The 16,167-nt window shown below is 35.0% G+C and overlaps 1 long non-coding RNA gene across 1 annotated transcript in view; it reads right to left on the bottom strand.

The window, feature by feature from the left end:
• Positions 1–9,691: 9,691 nt before the first annotated feature.
• Positions 9,692–16,167, bottom strand: part of LOC122796658 — a 361,416-nt gene continuing 354,940 nt past the window's right edge. Inside the window, exon 4 of the long non-coding RNA XR_006364002.1 lies at positions 9,692–14,767. This is a non-coding gene — a long non-coding RNA (uncharacterized LOC122796658). The remainder of the gene's footprint in view (positions 14,768–16,167) is intronic.

Below are 16,167 nucleotides of genomic sequence, written 5' to 3'. Positions count from 1 at the left end.
GCAGTCTAGTTCCACATGTTACAGATTTTAAAAGTATGATGAAAAAAAGGATTATTACTCTGAATATCACAGTGTGTACTAATGAGTGGGATGATATGAAACACAATATAACTCAAGCTTTAAGAGTCTAAGGAGAGGGCATTCCCAATTGATCTTTCCATGCCTAGTAGAATGAGCAGATAAGAATAGACTAGGGGGAGCATCCAAAGTTAAATTTACAACTGGGGAGGGCAGCTTAAACGTGCAACTGGGACATGGTGAGTGCGAAAAATCAAATGTAGTAAAACAATAAGAAATCCAACTGCTTAGCTCCTCCTATTAGTTAGCTATAATAAGAGCAAAAATCAAAAAATAATTGAAGTATCCAAACCTTAAATGAATAAATCCATTCCAAAGTCAAATGTAGTCAGACTACAAAAGTAGTCTCACAACATGTCATATAAGTAATAATTTGAGTTGCAGACTTTATATCCTTCAGAAAATGCATACTAACACAAAGCCTGCTATTCTGGCAACTCTCTAAGTTTATAATGGCAATATTTAAAATATGTCCCTATTTATGGGCCCTCTTCCCTCCATTATTTTAAGCTTTGCCCAGATTACTTGCATTAAGAGTTTGAGAGTTGTGGTTCACACTGCCCTGACTCAGCATAATAGCAGTTACATCTCCTGCTGCACACTGTTCTGACTCAGCATGATAACGGTTACATCTCATGCTGCACACTGTTCTGACTCAGTATGATAGTTACACCTCATGCTGCACACTGTTCTGACTCAACATGATAACGGTCACACCTCATGCTGCACACTGCTCTGACTCAGCATGATAACGGTTACATCCCCTGCTGCACACTGTTCTGACTCAGTACGATAACGGTTATATCTCCTACTGCACACTGTTCTGACAAAGTATGATAACGGTTACATCCCCTGCTGCACACTGTTCTGACTCAGTATGATAATGGTTCCATCTCCTGCTGCACACTGTTCTAACTCAGTATGATAATGGTTACATCTCTTGCTGTACTCTGACTCATCATGATAATGGTTACACCTCATGCTGCACACTGTTCTGACTCAGTATGATAGTTGCACCTTATGCTGCACACTGCTCTGACTCAGCATGATAACGGTTACATCCCCTGCTGCACACTGTTCTGACTCAGTATGATAACGGTTACATCCCCTGCTGCACACTGTTCTGACTCAGTATGATAACGGTTACATCCCCTGCTGCACACTGTTCTGACTCAGTATGATAATGGTTACATCTCCTGCTGCACACTGTTCTGACTCAGTATGATAATGGTTACATCTCATGCTGTACACTGTTCTGACTGAGTATGATAACAGTCACACATTATGCTTTACACTCTAACTCAGCATGATAATAATTACACCTCATGTTGTACACTGTTCTGAATCAGTATGATAATGATTGCATTTGGTGCTGCTCAGTGCTCTGACTCAGCATGATAACAATGACATCTCATGCTGCACACAGCACTGACTCTGCCTGATAATGATTACACCTCATGCTGTATATTCCTTGACTCACCACGATAACAATGACATCTCATGCTGCTCTCTGCTCTGACTCAGCATAATGGTTACACCTCATGCTCACACTGGTCTGACTCACTTGATAACAGTTACACTTGTGCTGCACATTGCTGTCTCTCAGCATGATAACAGTTACACCACACGCTGCATATTTCTCTAACTCAGCATGATAATGGTTGCACCTCATGCATTTGCCAAGTTTAAACCTATTCTGTTTCTCATGTGCATGCTTACTTTGACTAGTGTTATACCCCTTTTTAAATGTGCCATTACCTCACACATATCACCTGCCATATTTAAATTTGCATTATACTTCTTTATTATTTATGTGACTTGTATGGCCTTTTCTAAAGTTAAATTTACTTTGAGCTATAACTTTTGAGAAATTTCAACATTAGCCAAACCAATAACAATTAATTAACTATTCTGTCTTTGCTTTCCTTTTATTCTGCTACAATTAATGAAAAATACTAAAGCTACAAGAAAAAGAAAAGCAATATGAACAATCAGTTGAACAACTACAGATTGTTGAAATTTCAATAAATATTATGTATGAAAAATATGTATGCTTTGGGCATGGCATCCTAAATACATTTTTGAATCCTCTTCCGATTAAACAACAAAAAAAAACTAGATATTCTGAAAAAGAAATAGGGGAGGTTTATTTATAGATAATTAAATCAGGAACCTCAGTCTTTGTTTATTCGATCTATTAAAACTACTGTAGGAATTAATTGTGACATCAAGAAAATTCATGAAGCATTTGAATCTTATTTCTGTGAATTGTATGGGTAATCATTTGAACCCTCTGCAATCAAAGCAACTAATTTATCATATACCAGTCCACTTACCATAGCATAACTTCAGATCAAATAAAAAAGAAAAAAAAAAGGCAATCCTGTACTACTTTAAAAAAATGCATAAAAATAAAAGCCCTGGCAGCCTCCCTTTTGAGTTTTATAAGGAATTTCAAGATATGCTAACTCCTTACTTGCTTTGTTTGTATGGTTGTTTAATGTCAAATCCATCACAGGTGGAACCCTTCTTTTCATTACCCTAAATAATTTTATGGAAAAATAGATAAAGACTCTAATTTTACCATAAATTATAGTCAATTACCCTTTTTAATTCTGATTACAAGTTTTTTGGACAAAATAATTAATAATGTTATAATGTTAAGGCTTCCACCATTAGCTCACCCACTTCAGTTTATTTTTTCCAGAGAAATCTTTTATATTGGTCAACCAAATTTTGCAGGCTATTCAGTTAATAAATAAGCATGAAAAGAAAGGCCCCAAATTACAGTGACACAGCTTTTGTCCGGCAAATGCTTACAAGGCATTTAATACAGTAAAAAAACTTTTTATATTGGGTTCCTATTACTTGATCGAACGTTTAGGTTAGTGAATACCTAAATGTCGATCTGGTAATACCGAAAGCAAAAAACCGCAAATGGCCGATTTAATGCAGGAAAGAATTCCCTTGGCCGTTATGTGGATTTTGCCCCTTTCCCCACTGTAGAGTGGCCTTGGAGTTGATATATTTATTTAGGGGGTGTGGGGGGCTGTGCCCCCCACATGGAAGGGTGTGTGGGTGAAGCCCCCTACTTTATTTGGTTAGTTTTTTGTTTTTTTTTGTTTTTTTGCGGGCGAGGGAATTCATTCCCTAAGTTAAATCAGCCATTCACTTTTTTAATGTTTCAATATTACCAGGTCGATGTTTAGGTATTTGCTAACCTAAACTTTCAATCGGGTAATATAGACGCTTTATATCATCTACTTCTATTTCCACCTATAAATATTTAAATCTAATGCAAGCTTGATAGGATAACACAAAACATCAGATCAATATTGACTCAATAATAGTGGAGTCAGTAGAGAAAGGACACCCCAGATTCCTTGGGAAATCCTAACTGCCCCTCAAGTGAAGGGGGACACAGCATTTATGATTTTATAACATCCATGTTTGTACAGTGTTGGACTGTTTTATATGGCTATATCTATCTATAGCTATCTATCATATATATATGTGGCAGACCTTACCAGATTAAAAAAATTAGTTAGAGTTTTCTCTGGAATTTAGCAATCATATGCCTTGATGATTTGGGAGGGCCTAAATGTGAACATTTCCAATAATAACCATTTTCTTTCAGTACAGTTATGGGTAAAGAAATTAGCCACCTGGGGGTCTAAAGACTGGCTCCATGTGATCGTCACTGTTGATGTGACACCCCAACCCCATGTGCAAAAATGGAAAAAAGAGGTTGTGGATAGCTGGATGGATGGATTACCACTAAAATCTTTCCTTAGTAAGAACTGCCTATATTAGTTTGGCTTCCTTTACCAGTTGCTGCACATTCCTTTGATAGGATGCATGTATTTATTTATTTGTTTATTTATTTATTTATTTTATGTACAAACATCAGTTTTAAACATTAATACACTCCTATATATGTTTCTAGTACACTTTATAATGTTCCTTTTTGTGGCTAAGAAACGATGTACAAAAAATATTAACTATTTGGTAACAGATAATCCAGAATTCATGGAAAAAGACCTTAGCTAGAATTATGAATGTGGTAAGGGCAATTTATTATGATTTTTATCACTAAATCATAAGCAAAAGAAATCAAGAAATATTTCCAGACATTAAAATTTATAAATTTCAGTTAGTATGGAAACAATAGAAAAGTCATTTTAGATCATTTAGGAATATAATTATTCAATAGAAGATTTACTATCAGAGTTAATGGACCCCTGCTGGAGCGGACATTGGGGAACTGATGCATATGTGGTAGTCTGTCAAAGAGTTTATCCATGGTGGAGGAAAACATTATAGCTTGCTAATATGCTTATTCAATAAAAATTTGACCTGACACTATCTGAAAGCACATGGATTTTGTGATTTTTTTTCAGCTGTACCTATTAAAATCTCTAAGACTTTGGCATTAGCTATTATGGTTACTGTGATGACCCTCCACTGTCAACCATTAATCAAGGAGCCTCAATCCTCACCACTGGCAATAGTGGGGGATGTTCACTGGGAGGATGACAAGTACACACACAGTATTTCCCGATGCAGCTCTCTGCATCAAGTGCAGTTTCCCTTAAGAGCACACAGAGACCACAGTCAGTCTGCGGCTGGTTTCTCCCTCTTTTTCCAGATCCCCAATAAGACTCCCCACTGGCACAGCTATAGAACTGAGATCTCAGCTGAATGACCAAGCCAACACCTCCAGCACCCTTTCTGTTCAACCAGTGCTTTGTGTCCCTGCCCAAGTAGCTGACACACACTCTTTGAGGTATTATTTACACACACACACACACACACACACACACACACACACACACCTGGGAAAGATAGGCACAGGTTTACTAGCTATGCCCCCTTATGCCGAGACTATAAGGTAGTTTAAACAGCCACCAGTCACTCCTTATCAGTTGCTTTATGGCCCTTAACAAGGGATGTCCAATCTTACTGTGTAATATTAATATTAATACAAATTTGACCAAGAGAAAGGCTATTAGGAGTGGTCCATACAAAGCCACCGAATAAATATGTAGGTACTCTCAAAACTTAAATATCTCTACACAGATCAGACACAATGAAAGGTTTAAATATATTTAATAATAAATAATAAAAGAAGAAGACAATACTAAATATATATTCACAATGACATCAGAATTCAAAATCACAAGAAATATTTAAAATAACATTGCAGTACAAACAGAACCAGTCCTGTAACACAAATCCAAAGACCACACTAGGACAGTGTATTTAGCATTTTCATCCACTTTTTATTCCGTGAACTTCTTCAGAAAAAAACAATTTGCCCTACCCAAACTTCCTTTTTATACCTTGTCCCTAATAACATACAGGAAATGACATAAAAAAATTGAAAATACAAATATTTACATAAATAAATAGATGCATCTATGTGTCTTTGATTTTATAAAATGCATTTTTTTCCATTTTTCTTTGTAATTAAAAAGTTATTTTATACTGATAAATGCAAGAATATATACATATGAATTTATCTATATGATAAAAAACATTTGAAATTTATCGATTCATTTAATCCAGGTGCACTATCTGCACCTAAATACAACTGCCAAAATGCTTCTTTACACTCTAAAATGTTGTTAAGATCACCTTCAAACAAAACCTTGTCCATCTTCTCTAAAACAAAAAATACAATTTTTTTAAAATCAGGACAAATGAGCACATGTCTAGCAAGAGAATTTGTTTTATCTTTCTTTTAAATGGCCAAGTTGTGCTCGTATATCCTGCGTTTTAAACTTCTTACAGTTTTTCCGATGTAATAACTTTCGCAGGACATGCATGTAGCAATATATACAGCAAATTCACTATTACAATTGTAATAGTTTTTTGCCCAAAAAGTTTTATTTGGGTGACTAAGAGTCACAAAGGAAGAGTTGCTAATGAACCTGCATTGTTTGCAGTTTCTACAAGCATAAGTACCCTTTTTATTACATCCTGTTCTGATCATACTAGAGGTTGTATTGTTTCCAAATTCTACCATGTTCTTAATGTTAGTTACCTTCTTATATGTGAATCTGGGTGCTAGTCCTAATGACGCCACTAACTCTTTGTTCCCAAGTATAACTCTCCAATTGTTCTCTATGATGTTTTTAATATGCCACATTTCATTGACTATAGGTATAGGAAATGCACTCATGTACCTCATTGATTTATTTTCAAATTCACTTAATGTGTTGTCCTTCACCAGACCTACCATTATGTCAGTGGAACACAAAATAGGAGAAGCCACCCCCCTTCTTAATACCATAACTTCATTTTCTATCTTTTTTAACCATTCCTGAGTGTAGCCTCTGGATATGAAAAGTGATCTCAAAAACAGAACTTCTTCTGTATAAATGTCATTGTCAGATGTTAATCTACTTAATCTGATGATTTGTCCTTTTATAACTCCCCTTTTCATATGCTGTGGATGTAAACTGTCTTTGTGCAAGTATTGATTGGCAAATATTGGTTTTCTATAAACCCTACTCACAAACTTTTTTTCTCTCCATATCTATACTTACATGTAAATCTAGAAAATAAATAAAATCCCCTAATCCACTGATTTTAAAAAATCTGTAGTGGAATTGAGGTCCCTTACCAAGTCCACAAATTCCTCATAATTTCCATTCCAAATAAAGAACAAATCATCTATATATCTATAGTAGACTTGAACTTTGTTGAAACTTGGATGTTGATTTAAAAGCTTCAATTCCCAGTTGGCCATAACCAGGTTTGCAAACGCAGGTGCTACCCTTGCCCCCATTGCTACTCCAGACACTTGTTTGTACAAAAGTTTGTTGAATTTGAAAAAGTTGTTGTTTAAAACCATATCCATCAAACTGCAAACTGTGTTAACTTTTTCACCCGTGAAGTTAGTGTTGGTAGTTAAATATTCTCTAAGATATTCAATACCCCTTTCTTGGTCAATCGAAGTGTATAGAGACCTAACATTTAAAGTACCAAAATAAATTTGTCCATCTGTTATGTTGTAATCTCTCAGAATTTCTAACAAGTGCCATGAATCTCTGAGATAAAATCTCAATTTCTGAACAATGGGATTAAGGATGTAATCTAACCATACTGATATGTTTTCTATTTTTGAATGTTTAGCTGAAATAATCGGTCTAAATGGAGGATTTTTTTGGTCAATTTGAATTTTTGGGATGCCAAAAAAAGAAGCCATTTTTGGATGTTCAACCAATAGATAGTTGTAATTTTCATTATCAATTTCACCTTGACGGAACATGTCAAAAAGTGTAACGTCCAACTTTTTGTTACTCTTGTTGACTTCTTCACAACTGACCCTTTTATAAGTATATGTATCTTCTAACATAACCTTCATAGAACTTTGATAATCTTTTGTATTCATAATGACTATTTTTCCACCTTTGTCTGCTCTCATAATTCTAATATCTGGGTTCTTACTTAAGCTATGTAGTGCATTGTGTTCATCTTTAGTGAGATTGTCTTTGTAATCTCCATAACTAATTTTTCTAAATTCACTCTCACATATACTCTGAAAACCCTGAAGAGTAGTTTGTAGGGGAAGGTTGAAAGTGCTAGGGTTACTTGGCCTGTCATCTAGGTTTTTGTTGTTTGTTGTACTCGTTTGCTTTAATACATCCTGCATAATGTAACTTAGATTTAATTTTCTCAAATATAATCTGAAATCTATTAAAAGTTTACCTATATTCATATTGCCAGCAGGGATGAAAGAAAAAACTTTTTTCAACACACTTTCTAATTCCAATGACAAAGAAATATTGGATAAATTAAGAATGTCAAGACAGTAGTTTTGTGCACTTTTATAGTTTACCATTTTTTCTTGTTTTTCCCCCTCCTCTTCCCTTTGTTTTGAGTGGAATTGTACCACTTTGTAGTCCGTTTGTTCTCTGATTTGTCCATCAGAAAAGAGCCGTTGTTGTAACCAGTACCAGTATTGTCCAAAGAAACAGCCTGTGCATAACTGGCCCTATTTTCATTGTTGTTTCTATTTTAATCCATCGATGAACCTTCACTTTGTGTAACTATAACATTGTCACTGTCCATTTCTGAATTTAACATATTTTGGTCAGATATCACTTTTTCAGTGTTAGTTGCACTACTATTAGAAGGCTGTGTCAATACATGACTGTTACCAGGACCACAGTTGTTTGTCACTGGTTTCTCATGTGTACCTTCCTGAACAATGTAAGCCTGGTTTAGTTTATAGGCAAAAATGTCTCTTTTTAATTTAGACTGCTTTCTGGAAATGATTGTAGCCCTATATCTATCAGCCTTCGCTTCTAGACTATTGTATAATTCAATAAAGTCCTTAAAGCAGCCATAATTCTTTATTCGTTCATCCATTGATTTAATATTCTCCTTAATTTTAATTATTTCCTTGCCATAATGTACCACTAGGATATGCATCATATTTAAACCAGTCTCATTGTATGTCTATGAGAGTTTTACTCAGTTCATCCCCAGGCAAGACACAGTTTGGAAATTTTGCTGTTCGTAACACCTGAGGTACAACTTTACATGTAATGCACTCTTCCAAGTATTGTATTTCTAAATCTAGTGTCACATACTTGAAAACATGCTTCTCCATGTCGTAAATTGCTTTTTTACAGTTCACAGTGTCCAAATAAGTGTTGTCATTAAGGCGGTTACTTACATTAGTATTTGTAGTAATATCTGCCACCATAGTGAAGGGGTTACCATTCTGTTTGCACACATAATTCCATATGTTTGCTTCAGTGGAACACACTCGCCCATTGCAGTACATGCTCACACAAATAAAGAAAAGCATCTAAACTTCACTATATTCTTGACTATATCTAAGAAAATTATACTGTTCCCTAGAAACTTACTTCATTAGAGCAAGGCAGGTGTGTGGTGAATGGGTCTTCTCGTCAGGTTCAAGACCGAATACAGAATGCTCTGTCTCACTAAGAAACTTCTCAAATTAATATCTAAAATATTACTGCTGGAATAGCTTGCAAAATGACATAATTTCTAGTCATCTGACTTCTAGTTCCCAGGCCAAAACCCCCAGTGCTAGAAGCTGGCAACATTCAGCATCTACCTGTAAAAATATATAGAGAAGGGCTTTTCCTCAGATCTTTGGCAGATGCTGGAAGTCATAAAACAATTGCATTCCTTCATGCTTCAAAAGTGTCAATTCGTTCACTCCAAGGACAATACAGAAAGCTTTCTAGTACAGAATTTGTGTCTCTAGCTGCATTGAAAACTTGAGAGCGAGCATCTTTGTGGCATAGCCTATAAAGTGATTAATTTCAAATACTTTTCTAACATTTACTGGACTGAGGTTAACCTTTTCTATCCCAGTTTCCACTTTAAAATATATACATTTAAACAGTTACAACAGTGCATGTACATTTCTGTTCTCTTCCAATAGAGCAGACTGTTGGTATATTTTAAACACAGCACTTTTGCAAATACCTTTTCAACTCAAAGATCTGTACAGAGCAGTTTGATATACACATTCTAATACATTTGTAACACAAGCATCTTGTTTAAATCATTTCAATATTCACCAATGACATATAGTTATTTATAAAATTCCAGCTAGCTGTGCTAGCAGTATCTCCTTTTGTCACAGTTACCAAAGGAATCTTATTGCCATATTGGAAAAAATAAATTCAGCCAGAATTTGCTTTGACAGTTGATAGATGGTCAATTTTTACTCGATATATGTAATTTGAGGTAACTCTGTGAAAGGTCAGGACCTGCTTTAGTGAGTCCTGTAACAAGAAGACTGAATGGCAAAAAAATGGACTTACATATATTAAACCTGAGATGGCCATTTCTTAGAATATTCCCTTATTTTTAAAGACATGTTGATCTCAGAGTAAGTATACTTTTGTCCACAGCGGGACAAAAATAATTTTAAAGGAGAAGAGTGTTGTTTGATATTCACTATTCTACATTTTTGGTCTTTATTTTTGAGTGTGTCAGCATTCAGCATTACTAGTCATGACATTTCAATATGGGGCCATCATCTGAAAGGAGTTAAGAAAAAAAAACTTTTCTTGTCTTCCTAGGGGCACATGGCAGGGTATAAAGAGAAACGAAAGGAAAAAACATGTCTCTGATTTGTTCTTTCTTTCCACTAAACCCACAAATTTCAGCCACTTCATACATGCACATTAGAAAAGTTTCAACACATTCTTTAGTTGCACATAGCTGTCGAGAATGCCATTTTATGTATAATATTTCTTTTTTGACACAAAATGTTCGTCAAGTTTATTAATTAATGATACATATGTGACACTCTTGCTCTCTCAGAATAAGGAGAAAGTGCTGCTGCCATCTCTTTTCCTATGTCAAACAGCTCTGGTGGGTTAAATGTCATTTTTGACAAACATTCTGTGTTCTAGGACTGAACAATTTTAGCTCAGTAAAACAGCCATTTTGTGATATAACGCTACTTGTTTTCAGTAAAACCACTTACTCTCAGATTGGAGGACACTACTAAGCTCACTGATGTAGTTTTCTAACTTGCATGGTATGCTTTTATGTTACGAAAAAAAATTATCCCAGTTCTGACATCATGTCATTATGTGCACCTCTGTTTACCTAGAAATACAGAATAGCAATTTCATTAATTCATTAACATTGGGATACACACCAACATTTTTAATAGACATATTGATTTTTTTACACAAAATGACAATACAATAAGAACGATGTTAACTTTTCCCTCATCACAAATACACAGGCTTTGGGCACCAGACACAATGCATCATGGGATTTAGGCATTCTTAAAATGACAATACTATACAGTAGTCTTAAAGTAAGAATGGTTATAATATTCATTCAGAATATAAACAGACTCAAGCAACTCTAAGTCACTTAATATCACATATCCCAAAACACATACCTTCTCCTTAAAACATATCAGCATGTAAATACTACTCCTAACTTACTATGCAAAAATACTTAGAGTGTGGATTGACCAAAATTATAACATCAACTATCATACAGAAACTACAGCAACTAATGTAGTAAAGCAACTAAAGGTCTGTCATAAATGCAAAAATCTCTGAAATCATATGCTAGAAAATTTAGGGCAGCAAATATGCACACCTCATGACTGGAATAGCCTCTTGCCCAGTAGTGAAACTAGGGTGTGGTGAGAGGGGAAAATGTCCTGAGTATAAAGTGTTGGGGGTATGATCAGCCAATCCTGATCTCTCTTTTATGCAATATCATATTTTAAAACCCAGTATTGTATTTGTGATCAAACCTGAGTGCTGTAGCACTCAGTGTGTGGTCTAAACTGTAAGAACTGCTTGCTACATTTATTAAGCAGTTTGCTACAGTTTAAAATTAAAAAAAAACTCTTTTTTTTAACTAAAGCCTGAGCACTGTAGAGCTCCATGCAGGTATGGTAAAAACAGTTTCAAATGTTTGCTACATTTGTAGCAAGCAGTTTACTACAGTTTTAAAGAAAAAAATATGTTTTTAATAAAACTGTTTGAAGGAGGGTTGGGGGCATGGCACAGAAATGGAGACCTGAATTAGTGGGGTGAGGAGGGTGTCTTGCATCTGGCCAGCTGGTTTGTGTACCAGTAGTATGAATGTCTGTTTTTTTTTCCTCAGTATAAGAGCTGGGGAGGTGTGGATATAACTGTAATAAACCAATTCCCAATTAAAGTATTTAGATATATTCACCTAGCAAGCCATTAGGAACATCACTGTAATACAATAGCTAAGGTTAGTTACATGATAATAATTGCTAGAGCCTTATTTCTTTTAAACTCTCTGACCTTCACACTACTTAACAACTTGTTTGCCCTCCATTGGCTATCAAGCTTAAGGTAAAACAAATATATTTGTTGTATAGCTGTAAGGGCTATTCTTCAACCAGGCTAAAGTGGAATTATTTTCTTTAAAATCTATAGTGGAATTCTTTTCTTTAAAATCCATACAGCCAGCTGTAATGTATTACTCTAAGACATAAGTTTTATCAGTGATTATTTAAAATTTAGAAGTAAATTCAAGACCTACTTGCTTGACAACTGTAAGCGTAACTGTTTCCTGAATGCAGGGTAATCTGCTACAACTATGTCATATTTCCAGTCTTCCCTGCTTTCATTAGTATATTATATATCTTCCCAACTGACTGTAAATGTTATTCAATGCACATTTTTGTGTATAACATCAAACCTATATAATTCTGTCTTACAAGCTGAATCATATTTTCCAAATGTTAGGAATCATGTGATTTTGTGCTTTATGTACTATTCATCTTTTTAGAGCATGATATGATTATATGATTTCATGAACTCTGTGATATAAGTGTCTTTATGAGTTGAATACTTATACTTAATATGTGCCTACATGTTTGTCACTCACATTTGGGTCTGCTCATGATTGAAATGGGTCATCTGACCAACTCACATACCTAGTTAAATTGTAAAATAAGTATAAGTTTAGCACACAAAGTAGACCCTTACTTTTAGACCGACTAGAGTTAGCCTTCCACTGCCGTATTGCACGTCTCATGTATTGAGTAACCGTGTCCCACCTTTTGAGCCTATCACTGACAGTCTACAGCTTCCATGTCTCTTCTGCTGACATTGTGTTTAGCTTATCTCCCAATGCCATCCCCCCACCTCACCTGACTCTTACAATCCTGATCCTAACTTGATCCTCACCTCACTTACCTGCTGTAATTTGCAAATGACTTCCAATAATACTGTCATATCGTTCCTACATAAACTAATCACAATAAACTATTTGTTGCTAACCGTTATCCATGCTTTCTGAAATAGTGAAGTTCATTCATTTCATCCCATCTGCTCCATCTCCACTTGTCTGTATTGTTTGGTTACACTCTTGCTCTCTGAAAGCGGCATTAACATTCTGCTCCCTAATGGTACCGATCCAGTATACCATGGCAGCTAGAGCTCATTTCCTTCCTTTCATCTCTTTCCATATTATTATTAAAGGCAGCTGCTGCTCTCCAAGTTAACAATTTAGCATAGTTTAACTAACAAGAAGCCTGTTTTATGATAAAGAACATTGATTCATTGGTTATGTAATGGTGGCAACATTTCATCTTCTACTCTTCTGTGCCCTGCAAATGCAGTCCGCAGTCTGAAAATAAGGATCTGTAGACATACAGACAGGGAAACAGATAGATAAAGACACTCTAGAGTGTTAAATAAAAAACTTAGGAATCCAAAATGGTTAAAATGTTATTCAGACAGTTACCAAAAATACTATCACCTGCTATCTTGGCTATTAGCCTTCAAGAAGTAAAATAGAACTAAATCATCATCATCATCATCATGTAATCAAAACTAATTAACCAATTATAATTACTAAAGATTAGAGTGTTCAAAAGAGCAAAACAGTGGTATTCACTAAATTATTCAATATTCAGTAAAGCATTAATGCTATTTGGTTGATTCCATTGTTAAGTCACGCATTTCTAAGAAGGTAGTGTATATTGACAGGCATCCTGTTTGTTAACATCTCAAGGACATTTGACTTTGTCTTCTAACCTCTTGCCTTGGAGGAACTTGTAAAGCCTGGTCTGTATCTGAATAGCTGATCTTGAGTCAATAACTCCACAGTTCTCTTCTGGTACACCTTGACAGTCTGTCCAGAACACTCATATTTTCATTCATCGATTTCATCACTCTGGAAAAGCCCCAGTTTAACTGCTGCACAGTATATAGATGATATGGGCATATTCAATTCAAATCACTGTCTATTGTCCATAAGCTCTGAGTTTCATGACCACCTACCAGTCATGAAAATCTGGCTCCAATATAAACAACTCTCAGTTAATCTCACTAAGACCACAACTATGCTGTTTGGTACAGACATAAATATTCTGTCATAATAAGTCAGTTAATTCCATCTGTCAAATTAAAACTGAAACTTTTCTCCTACAATAAAAACCATGGGCTGTGGATAATCCCTAAATTGTGTTGTAATCAGCAAAGAGAACCAGTTGAAAAAGGAATCAAAACACACTTCAAAGTTGTCTTTAGTGTTTTTGTTCTTTTTACTTTGACCTGTAATTCCATGGGCATTTCTAAGCATTTCGTCTCAATCCTCCCCCACTTATTTCACTTGTAGCAGGTTCAAATAAACTGTGATGGTTTAGCTTCCTATCTATTGCAAGGACACACCCCTGTCAGACCGTATCATATTATGATAGCAGATAAGGGCTGTATAGTCACCAAAACATGGCCTTTCTTGCTGAATAACTACAGCTCTTATTCACCTTACTATGTTTACCACCCACCTCATCCCAATTCTTCTATGATATGCTACTCAAAGCACTCTTGAACTCTTTCAAGTTTATTCTATTTAAGAAAGACTGTTCCAGTCATCTACCACCCCTTCTGTGAAATTGTTTACTCTTTATCTCTAAGTCACCCAATTTGTTTCTTTATATTACATCACTTTATCATTCGTCTCTTTTTTAGCATCATCTCCTCTTGATCTTTGTGGATTCGTTTGAGGTACTTCAAAGTTTCCATCATGTCCCTCTTCTGCCTCCATTTCTTATTTCTCAGACATTTTAGGTTGTTTGTGTATAACTGCTGTAAAACCCAAAGAGATAAATATGTAATAAAGATTCCAAGCAAACCAGCAGTTCAGAAGCCCTCAGTAGCAGTGAAATTATTGTCTGAAAAACAAAAAATGAGATTAGATTATTTAAAACAAAAGTTGTTATGGAGTACGTATGCTTTTAGTAGGCAATAGATAGAAACAACTCTGATCCAAAGCAATACCAAAACAGCAAAATCTTCAGAAGTCAGGAATCGAAAAACAGGAACCAAAGTCAAATCCAAAAGCAAACTCTTTATTCTCCAGTGCCTCGGTGTAACCACCTTTCAAGAGTAGGCAATGCCTGAAAAGTTATCATCACTTCTACAAGAAATTAGGTGATTACAACAGTTTGGAATGAAACAAACCTTTTCCAAGTTTACAATATACTCAGTATAACTTTTGCACAATATTTATGAACCTTTCATTTAATATAACTTGTGGGAAAATTTACAAAATCTTACATAACAGATTACATACAGCATGTCCTTTATGTAATAGCAATTCATTTTCAGCAAATACTGCCATTATCTGACTTATGCAACTAAGGTCGCTGAATGGAGGACAGTCTGTGTAACTTATGCAGATGTGTTAATGATGAAGCTTTGATGTAGACAGCCGTAACATTCTAACAAATTGTTAGAATGTATATTGTGGTTAATAGAACAGTAAAATGGATTCATCAATGTCTTTGGTTACAAAGGAATGGTAAGTATTCTTAGATGAACAAAACATATGTTAGGGTACCACATGTATCTAATAATAAAAATGTCAAATGAGATCAAAAAGTGAATGTTATTAATCTCCTAGTACATCTGTCCTTACAGACCTTTAAGGAATTCAGGCAGACATAAAAGGAACAAATTATATAGAAGGAAAGAGTTGCAGTAAAACAGGAACCAATAATGTTACAGCCTTATTTAATTGGATAACCTCTCTTCAAACACAAAAAGCACAGAACAGGTAAAAACAGAAATCCTTAAATAGAAATTAAAAAACAAAAAGAGTAACAATTAAAAAGGAATAAATAATGTCACAGAGATACTTAAAGAGATAATTTAGGGAACTACTATATAAGAGCAAGAAATATACAACAGATAAAATGGTTGCAATGTCTTAGAGAGAAAATTAAAAACAATGAAAACAATAAAAGGAAATGGAATGAAACAATTCAACTATAGTAATATCTCCAATCCTACTTAAACCGTTGGAAATTAATATCTAAATTTAAAATAAGCAGAGCTTCTACCTTCTCTAAATGATGTTTCAGATAAATTTAATCCAGCTCTTTCAGCCCTCAGAGTTTGGCATAACATAGACAGCGCTAAACCTAAGGCAGAGTTGTTGCGACAGATATCTGTACATTTTTATTAATGATGTCCCTAAAGTGTTCCTGTAGCCTAACTGTAAATTTCTGTTTAGTTACAAAGGTGCGTGTGAGGTTACAGGGACACTGCAGGGCACAGACAATGTGGTATA

The sequence above is a fragment of the Protopterus annectens genome, chromosome 3.part0 (genome assembly GCF_019279795.1).
Source record: "Protopterus annectens isolate FY-2018-M chromosome 3.part0, PAN1.0, whole genome shotgun sequence".
Lineage (NCBI taxonomy): Eukaryota > Metazoa > Chordata > Ceratodontiformes > Protopteridae > Protopterus > Protopterus annectens.
This window is presented reverse-complemented; position numbering and strand designations above follow the sequence as displayed.